This window comes from Oncorhynchus mykiss, chromosome 7 (genome assembly GCF_057628025.1).
Source record: "Oncorhynchus mykiss isolate SJ-2025 chromosome 7, ASM5762802v1, whole genome shotgun sequence".
Taxonomy (NCBI): Eukaryota; Metazoa; Chordata; class Actinopteri; order Salmoniformes; family Salmonidae; genus Oncorhynchus; species Oncorhynchus mykiss.
This window is the reverse complement of record NC_143028.1, coordinates 23,879,950-23,888,869: the sequence shown is the minus strand read 5'-3', so window position 1 is coordinate 23,888,869 and position 8,920 is coordinate 23,879,950. Positions and strand designations below refer to the sequence as shown.

Sequence of the window (8,920 nt, the reverse complement as noted above, 5' to 3'; positions counted from 1 at the left end):
ATGAAACATCACCAAGTGAAATAAAGTTGATAAGATACTATTAATAGACATTAAATAAAAAATGGTTGTTCAGAAATCATTCATTATCATGTTGCTCTCATGAAATGTACAAAATATTTCACAATCATTACCACTGCTGATATTCACATAGAATAATTACAAGGATGATATTTCTCAGTTGCATTGACCTGCATACATCAGACACCACCTCTCCCTTGTGCACATGCGACTGAAATGTAACCAATCACAAAAATCACTGAGCCAGATTTGATGGCCCAATAAAAACGAAACTGCATGTTTCTGCCAGCCAAGGGGATAATTCCAGTGCAGTACATGTGTAAAGGGATACTTCCAGTGCAGTACATGTGTAGAGGGATAATTCCAGTGCAGTACATGTGTAGAGGGATAATTCCAGTGCAGTACATGTGTAGAGGGATAATTCCAGTGCAGTACATGTGTAGAGGGTGTAGAGGGATAATTCCAATTCAGGAAGTTCCTACCCCCTATAACTTTTTGTCTGTACATTTTAATATACATTTTGCTCAACTGCGTTACCCACTCCAGTCAGCAGATGGCGGTGTGGGAATTTAAGGTTATGCTGTTGGTGTGACGTATAATCTAGTGGACAGAACGCTTCTTTCAACAGCCGCAACAGTTAGTCAGCCACCTCGGTAGCTTGCTAGACACAATAGCCGAACCAATAAAGCTCTTTAGACGCTATCGTGTATACTAGCCACAGTGTTTTAAACACTCTTCTGTCGTCTAGTTAGATTTAATTTCAAATGTACAGTGTTGTTGTTATTAGTCAGCTAGCATCCCCGACCATGCAGTCACTAAGCTACTCTCCTTCTAAAGAAGAGGAGGATATCACAGTAAAACAAGAAGTAGAGAGTGAAAGAAGAGAAAGACGCGTTCAGAGTGAAAGAGGAGGAGGATCTTACAGTAAAAGGAGAGGAGGATGCAGTTTATGGAGTGAAAGAGGAGGAGGGGGAGATGACTGTTACATCGAAAAAGGAGGAGGAGGAAGAAGAGGAGGAAACTGGATACCTGGGCCTGGTTTCCCAAACACATCTTAAGGCATCCAATGGTTCTAACGATGAATTTAGCCATAAGATGGTTTTGAGAAACCGTTCCCTGATTGACACTAGTAAGTACTGTCTTAAAAACAGGCACAAACTCTGCAGTTGTTTAACTGATGTTTGGTGTTAAAGCGGAAATCTGCAATTGCTACATCCATATTGTGACTTTTAAATTATTTATTTATAGCCATTGATTCTTGAAGAATATAACACATGCTTCATGAGCTTAGTTCAACTGTTGTACCTGTTGTACCAACTGTTGTGCCCATCAGATCCCCAAATAAGCTTTTTTGACTAATGTTTAGAAACAATGTAAATAAACACTGTATAGCCTAAACATGGTAAAAACATGGTTAAAACTATAATGTTGATATCATGGGCGGTCAGTTCTTGCATCCATAGGTCTATCTGTAGTTACATTTCTCCAACCCCATAATAATCTTATTACCAAAACAGTGGTGGAATAACATATGTTATTGTTTGAACTGCAGATTGCTGGGTTGTGTGTTTTTTTTAAACAGCAACAAAATGGCTGCCCAGAGACTTGGTTTGGTAAACAGCTGAGGGATGGGGGAAGGAGAAGTGTAACCACTCTCAAATTCATAGAGAACGATATTGTAGAAACCGTAACCCAAAACCTGGCGACCTCGTCAAGAAGTTCAGACATCTTGGCGTAACAGTTATAAGGTGTTGGCTTGACAGTCGCTGGACCCAGGTTTGAGTTCAGCTCAGGGCTACCCCCTGAATTCACTACACTATGAATACAACGACTGGCCATCCCTGAGGTCATAATGATAATTTAACCAGGTTTCTAGGCTATATAGTATATTCTATAATATGTATATATATATTAGTATATACTAGAATTCATCCATGATGTCATAATGATAGTTTAACCAGGTTTCTAGGCTATATAGTATATTCTATAATATGTATATCTCTCTCTCTATATATATATATATTAGTATATTCTAGAATTCATCCATGATGTCATAATGATAGTTTAACCAGGTTTCTAGGAAATATAGTGTATTCTAGAATTCATCCATGATGTCATAATGATAATTTAACCAGGTTTCTAGGCGATATAGTATGTTCTACAATTGCCAGTGAAGATTTCCTGTGGAGGTCATATTGTTAGAGCTGTTGGCAAGTCATTGTATAATATTCTGGCAATTTATTTTCATGCCATTATATTAAAGGCAAGACATACCTAGATTCAATTACATTCATGAATTGGTTTGAAACCTTTGTTTTAAACTCTTCTCAAACATACATTAAAATACAACACCTGTTTGGCTCCTCCCTTTCCTGGGTCAGTGAACAGCGGTATTAAATTGAATGAATGAATCTGAGCCTCACGCTCATCACCTATGGAAGGCGAGGCTTCCAGCGAGGTGTGGATTTAATAGTATGTTGTACCTAGTTTCCCTCCTTCAGGGAACAGTAGTTATTGTCATAATGTTAAGCTTGTCATATGTTGAACATCAACTTAAATACTGGATCTAGCTGTCGGACAGTTTTTTGTATTCATATCTCTGAAATGCACTCTAACTACGTCACATTTAGTGTCTCCTTATGTTTCGCTGGGAAAACAGTTTTCATGGGCACAGCAATTATAAATCATTTCAGAGTTTCCTAAATCCAATGGTTCTTATGGTTAAGAGTCACTTTAACTTTATAGAAAACACCCAAATGGATAGTCGTTAACACGGTTCTTCAATAATTACACATAATATTTAATACTGTAGCTGTTATTAAGTTAATCACATGTTCAACTATCATCAGCTGAACCAGGAAATAATTTTCTGAATTCCAATCAAATGACAAACATCCCGACATGCAACAACACCAAAGTGCTTCTTCATTCATTACTCTGGTAAAGACAGTTATGCCGTGCTCCACGTTGGATTCAACATCCCTAACAAATTGATGTTTATAATGTTATTGTCTGCTTGATTTATAGTAGGGTCTCATTAGTCTGTTTGGACACAGAAATACTTAGCTCATAATGTGTTAAGAGACCTGTTCCTTGATGGATAGGCTGTTGTACAACACACAGAGCTATTTTCTTATTCAGGACATTTAGAATGACAACACATTACAGAGTAGCCTAGTGGGATTATTCACAAAATTATCTGGTGATCAGGTTATGAAATGTCATGATAAAGACATTTTAGTTTCCATGTTTCACCTGAAATATTTAATTATTTATAGTCCTAAGGTCTGTTATTGTTAGGTGAAGTTATGGGTCCTACAGTAGGTCTATGTTATTGTTAGGTGAAGTTATGGGCCAATTTGGCAAGCACTTAGTGTACAAACCTTCATTGTCAGGCTGATGGAACAGCTAGCCAAAGAGCATTTTACTGGTTGAAGAGTTTTTTTAAAGTATAAAGCAGTTGATATGGGACAATAATACAAACATATTAAGCAGGTGATTCAAGCGAGCCTAATAATCCAAAAGTAATGTGAAATGCCCTCATAAGCAACCTGCACAATAAACTGCACAAGCATCAGAAACGCTGTTGTTTTGACAAGTAGCAATAAATCACAGATATCGATTAGGGGGGAAATCAGTTGTACGTGCTGTTGAAACTAACACAACTAAAAAAAACTCATGGAAATGGGAGATATCTTTTACCTCACTGGTTAGAGGACAACCTGAAGAAGACAGCTAGCTACATTTTGAAGTTTTATATTTTGATTCAAGAGGGTGGCCAACATGGTAAGTTACACAACACTTTTTTGTTAAATCTCATAAGTAGTACTCTTTCAATTCAGAGCCTGGATTTTTCACCTGAGGCTAATATCCATATAATGCTAAAATCAAATGGACAGGGGGCAAACATTTAGGGTGCTACATTGTGACATTCATTAAAATACTCTGACTACAATGTTAAAACATTCCACATTGTGACATTATGTCATTGATATCATGAAAAAACTCCTTCATGTATGTATTTTCTGATGTTTGATCAGAAATATTTTATCAGAGAATCTCTTGTCACATTGATCACAGCTATAAGATTTCGCTCCTGTGTGTGTTCTCAAATGTACTATCAGGCTGTTTGGCTGAGTAAAACTCTTCCCATATTGATCACAACTATGGTGTGTTCTCTGGTGTGTCTTCAGACGCCAGATGTAACAAATCTCTTCCCACAATGAGGACAGTCATATGGCTTCTCTCCTGTTTGTGTTCTCTGGTGCACTATCAGGTTGCTTGGCTGAGTAAAACTTTTCCCACATTGATCACAGCCATAAGGTTTCTCTCCAGTGTGAATTCTCTGATGTATTTGAAGGTCTACTGAAGAGGTTAATCTCTTCCCACAGTCAGAGCAGCAGTGTTAGTTTCGTTCCAGCAGTGTTAGTTTCTCTCCAGCAGTGTTAGTTTCTCTCCCGTGTGTATTCCCAGGTGTACTTTCAGTGAATTTGATCTTAAAACTTCTTCAGGATAGGGGGCAGCATTTTCACTTTTGGATAAATAGCGTGCCCAATTTCAACTTCCTGCTACTCTTCCAGAATATAAGATATGCATATTATTCATAGATTTGGATAGAAAACACTCTGAAGTTTCTAAAACTGTTTGAATCATGTCTGTGAGTATAACAGAACTTATGTAGCAGGCAAAACCCTGAAAAATCATTCTGATTTTTTTTTTGTTGAGGTCACTGTCTATTCAATCATTTTCAATGGGAAACTAGATTTCTAAGGGACTTGTTTGCAGTTCCTACCGCTTCCACTGGATGTCACCAGTCTTTAGAAATTGGTTGAGGTTATTCCTTTGTGTCATGAAGAAGTACAGACATCTTGAATGAGTGTCATTTGAAGTGTACTTTTTGAGAGAGGAGCATGACTCGAAAAGTAGCGTGAGTTTGTTGTCTTCCGGTATTGAACACAGATTGTCCCGTACTCAATTTGATCGATTATTAACGTAAAAAAATACCTAAAGTTGTATTACAAAAGTAGTTTGAAATGTTTTGGCAAAGTTTACAGGTAACTTTTGAGATATTTTGTAGTGACGTTGCGCAAATTGGAATCTGTGTTTTTCTGGATCAAATGCGCAAAATAAATGGACATTTTGGATATATGTCGATGGAATTAATCGAACAAAAATACAATTTGGGATGTTTATGGGACATATTGGAGTGCCAACAAAAGAAGCTCGTCAAAGGTAAGACATGATTTATATTTTATTTCTGCGTTTTGTGTTGCGCCTGCAGGGTTGAAATATGCTACTCTCTTTGTTTACTGTTGTGCTATCGTCAGATAATAGCATCTTATGCTTTCGCCGAAAAGCCTTTTTGAAATCTGACATGTTGGCTGAATTCACAACGAGTGTAGCTTTAATTTGGTATCCTACACGTGTGATTAAATGAAAGTTTGATTTTTATAGTATTTTATTTTAATTTGGAGCTCTATATTTTCCTTGACTATTGGCCAAGTGGGACGCAAGCGTCCCGCCTATCCCAGAGAGGTTTTAAGTAACTTTTCCCACAGTCAAAACAGTGGTGAGGTTTCTCTCCTGTGTGTACTCGCTGGTGTATTTCACCTGTGTGAAGTATCTTTGTGTAGTTTTAGTGAATATGATCTTGAGTAACTCTTCCCACAGTCAAGAGCAGTGGTGAGATTTCTTCCCTGTGGGTTTCCGCTGGTGTTTCTTGAGGAGTTCTGATCTGGAGAGACTCTTCTCTGCCTCGTCAGCATCATGATGTTCTTGATACTCCCCAGAGGATCTACAATAATCACTTCTCTCTCCTGTGTAAACAACAAAGTCAGACAAATGTTTAAAGGCCCACAACACCAGAAATGTACTGTTTATTTGAGGTAAAAGGTGATGCCCAGAGCGTACCCATGAATTTGTACAACAATTGACATCTGTTAAATTATTTGACAATTAAGACAGTCAAGTGAGCAAGAATAGTAATTTTGTCTTGTTTTCACATTAGTAGTAACATTGATGATTGTTGATTGAAGTTATTAAAGTTGTTGAAATCCTAAGCAGTGTGCCAGACGACTTTTGGTCTCCAATATAGGCCCCTTTCTGTGTTTACTAAATTTGCTGCACGAGGGCGATGCACACACAATTTGATTGTAGAAACTCCTCCCTGCTAATGAGGAAACCACTAGTTATGGATGTAGTATATCTGCCTGGAGCAAAAATGGTGAGCGAAGATTTTAGTTTTTCACAATGTATTCTGAATATTACAGCGCATGATCATGAGTGCTACTGAAGGAAACTCACATTAAGTTCTGTGTCTATTCACTAAATCACCCCCGTGGGGGAAACTCAGGGGGGTTCTCATAGGCTGACAGCAAAAATAACCTCCAATTCCAGGTTGCTTATGAGTGCCTTTCACATAACCTTTGGATGATAATTGTAAGGCTCATTTGAATCTCCTGCTTAATATGTTTGTGTTATTGCTGCAAATCAACTGATTTATACTTTTTTTTAAACACTTAAAATGCAATTGGCTAGCTTTGCCATCAGTCTGACAATGAGGGTTTGTCCACCAAGTATTTTAAAAATGACCATAACTTCACCTAACAATAACATAGACCTACTGTAGGACCCATAACTTCACCTAACAACAACATGGACCTACTGTAGGACCCATAACTTCAACTAACAATAACAGACCTAGGACTATATATAATTTAATATTTCAGGTGAAACATGGAAACTAAGATGTCTTTGTCATGACATTTCATAACCTGATCACCAGATCATTTTGTGAATAATCCCATTAGGCTATTCTGTAATGTGTTGTTATTCTAAATGTCCTGAATAAAGGAAAATAGCTCTGTGTGTTGTACAATAGCCTATCAATCAAGGAACAGTTTTCTAAACATTATAAACATCAATTTGTTAGAGATGTTGGATCCAACATGGAGCACGGCATAACTGTCTTGACCAGAGTAATGAATGAAGAAGCACTTTGGTTATTGTTGCATGTCGTGATGTTTGTCATGTGACTGTCATTCAGAAAATGATTTCCTGGATCAGCTGATGATCGTTGAACATGCAACTGTAACTAAACAGCTACAGAATTAAGAATGTGTAATTATTGAAGAACCGCATTAATGACAGTATCCATTTGGGTGTTGTCAATAAAGTTAAGGTGACTCGGTTAGAACCATTGGATTTAGCAAACTCTGAAATGATTTAGGATCTGTGCCCATGAAAACTGTTTTCCCAGCGTAATATAAGGAGCCACTAAATGTGACGTAGGTAGAGTGCATTTCAGAGATCTGAATACAAAAAACTGTACGAACAGGAAAATAACCTAAACCACAAGGCCAAATCGACACTGGAGGAGCTTACCAAGATGACATTGAATGTTCCCGAGTGGCCTAGTTACAGTTTGGACTTAACTTGAGGATAGGGGGCAGTATTTTCACTTTGGATGAATTGCGTGCCCATAGTGAACTGCATCCTACTCTGTCCTAGATTGCTAATATATGCATATTATTATTACTATTGGATAGAAAACACTCTGAAGTTTCTAAAACTGTTTGAATTATGTCTGTGAGTATAACAGAACTCATAGGGTAGGCAATCTTCCAAACAAGAAGTGAAATTCTGAATGTGGGTCAACTTTGCCGTCATCGCCCCCTCCTTTCCCAACAAGATATGGATCTGGTAGCACTTCCTACACCTTCCACTAGATGTCCTCATTCAGTAGAAAGTAGAATGGAGCATTTGCTGTGAACTTTGACCGAATGGGAGGGGAAATAGTCAGTGTCCCGAGAGAATGCCATTTTCCTGTGGCGCATTTCTCTGTGGGTGCCACCGCTGTTCCATTTGGCTGCAGCTGAAAACTTATGATCCGGTTGGAACGTTATTGGATATATATGAAAATAACATCCCGAAGATTGATTCTCTACTTAGTTTGACCAGTTTATTCGACCTGGAATATTTTTTTTTTAAGTTTTCGTGCGAGTTGTCCTGGACCAGCAGTCAGTTTTTGGGCACATGAGCTGAAAGTGATAGCAAATGCAGCTAATTGGACACTAGTATTGGACATTATGGAACAAAACAATGATTTATTGTGGAACTAGGACTCCTTGCACTACATTCTGATGAAAGATCATCAAAGGTAAGGGAATATTTATGAAGTAATTTCGTATTTCTGTTGACTCCAACATGGCGGAGAAATACTTTTACATCTGAGCGCTGTCTCAGATGATTGCATGGTAGGCTTTTTCAGTAACGTTTAAAAAAAATCTGACACAGCGGTTGCATTAAGAACCAGTGTATCTTTAATTATATGTAGAACATGTATCTTTAGTCAAAGTTTATGATGAGTATTTCTGTTATCTGGCTTAGCTTTCTATAATTCCTCCGGATATTTTGGAGGCAGTTCTGAACATGGCGTCAATGTAAACCGAGATTTGTGGATATAAATATGGATATAAATATGTGGATATAAATTTGTTCGATATTATCGATTTTGCTTTTGTGACTATCTTTGGCTGGAAAAAATGGCTGCGTTTTCCCTTTGATTTGGTGGTGGTCTAACATAAATATATGTTGTGTTTTTGCTGTAAAACATTAAAAAAATCGGACATGATGGGTAGATGAACAAGATGTGTATCTTTCATTTGAGGTATTGGACTTGTTAATGTGTGAAAGTTAAATATTTCTAAAGAATCCTTTTAATTCCCTGCACCACCTTTTCAGCTGAATGGGGGGGGGGGGGGGGGGAGTTCCCCTCGGGGAACTACTTGCCATAACAGGTTTTAAATTGTCTTGAAAGTCTATGGCAAAACTTAAAAATGGCTTTCTAGCAATGATCAACAACCAGCTTGTCAGAACAGGAAGATTTTTCAAATAATAATGA

At 37.6% G+C, this 8,920-nt stretch overlaps 1 long non-coding RNA gene across 1 annotated transcript in view; it reads left to right on the top strand.

The window, feature by feature from the left end:
* Nucleotides 1-548: 548 nt before the first annotated feature.
* LOC149982353 (uncharacterized) overlaps nucleotides 549-8,920 on the top strand; it is a 28,419-nt gene continuing 20,047 nt past the window's right edge. Inside the window, exon 1 of the long non-coding RNA XR_016497158.1 lies at nucleotides 549-1,147. This is a non-coding gene — a long non-coding RNA (uncharacterized LOC149982353). The remainder of the gene's footprint in view (nucleotides 1,148-8,920) is intronic.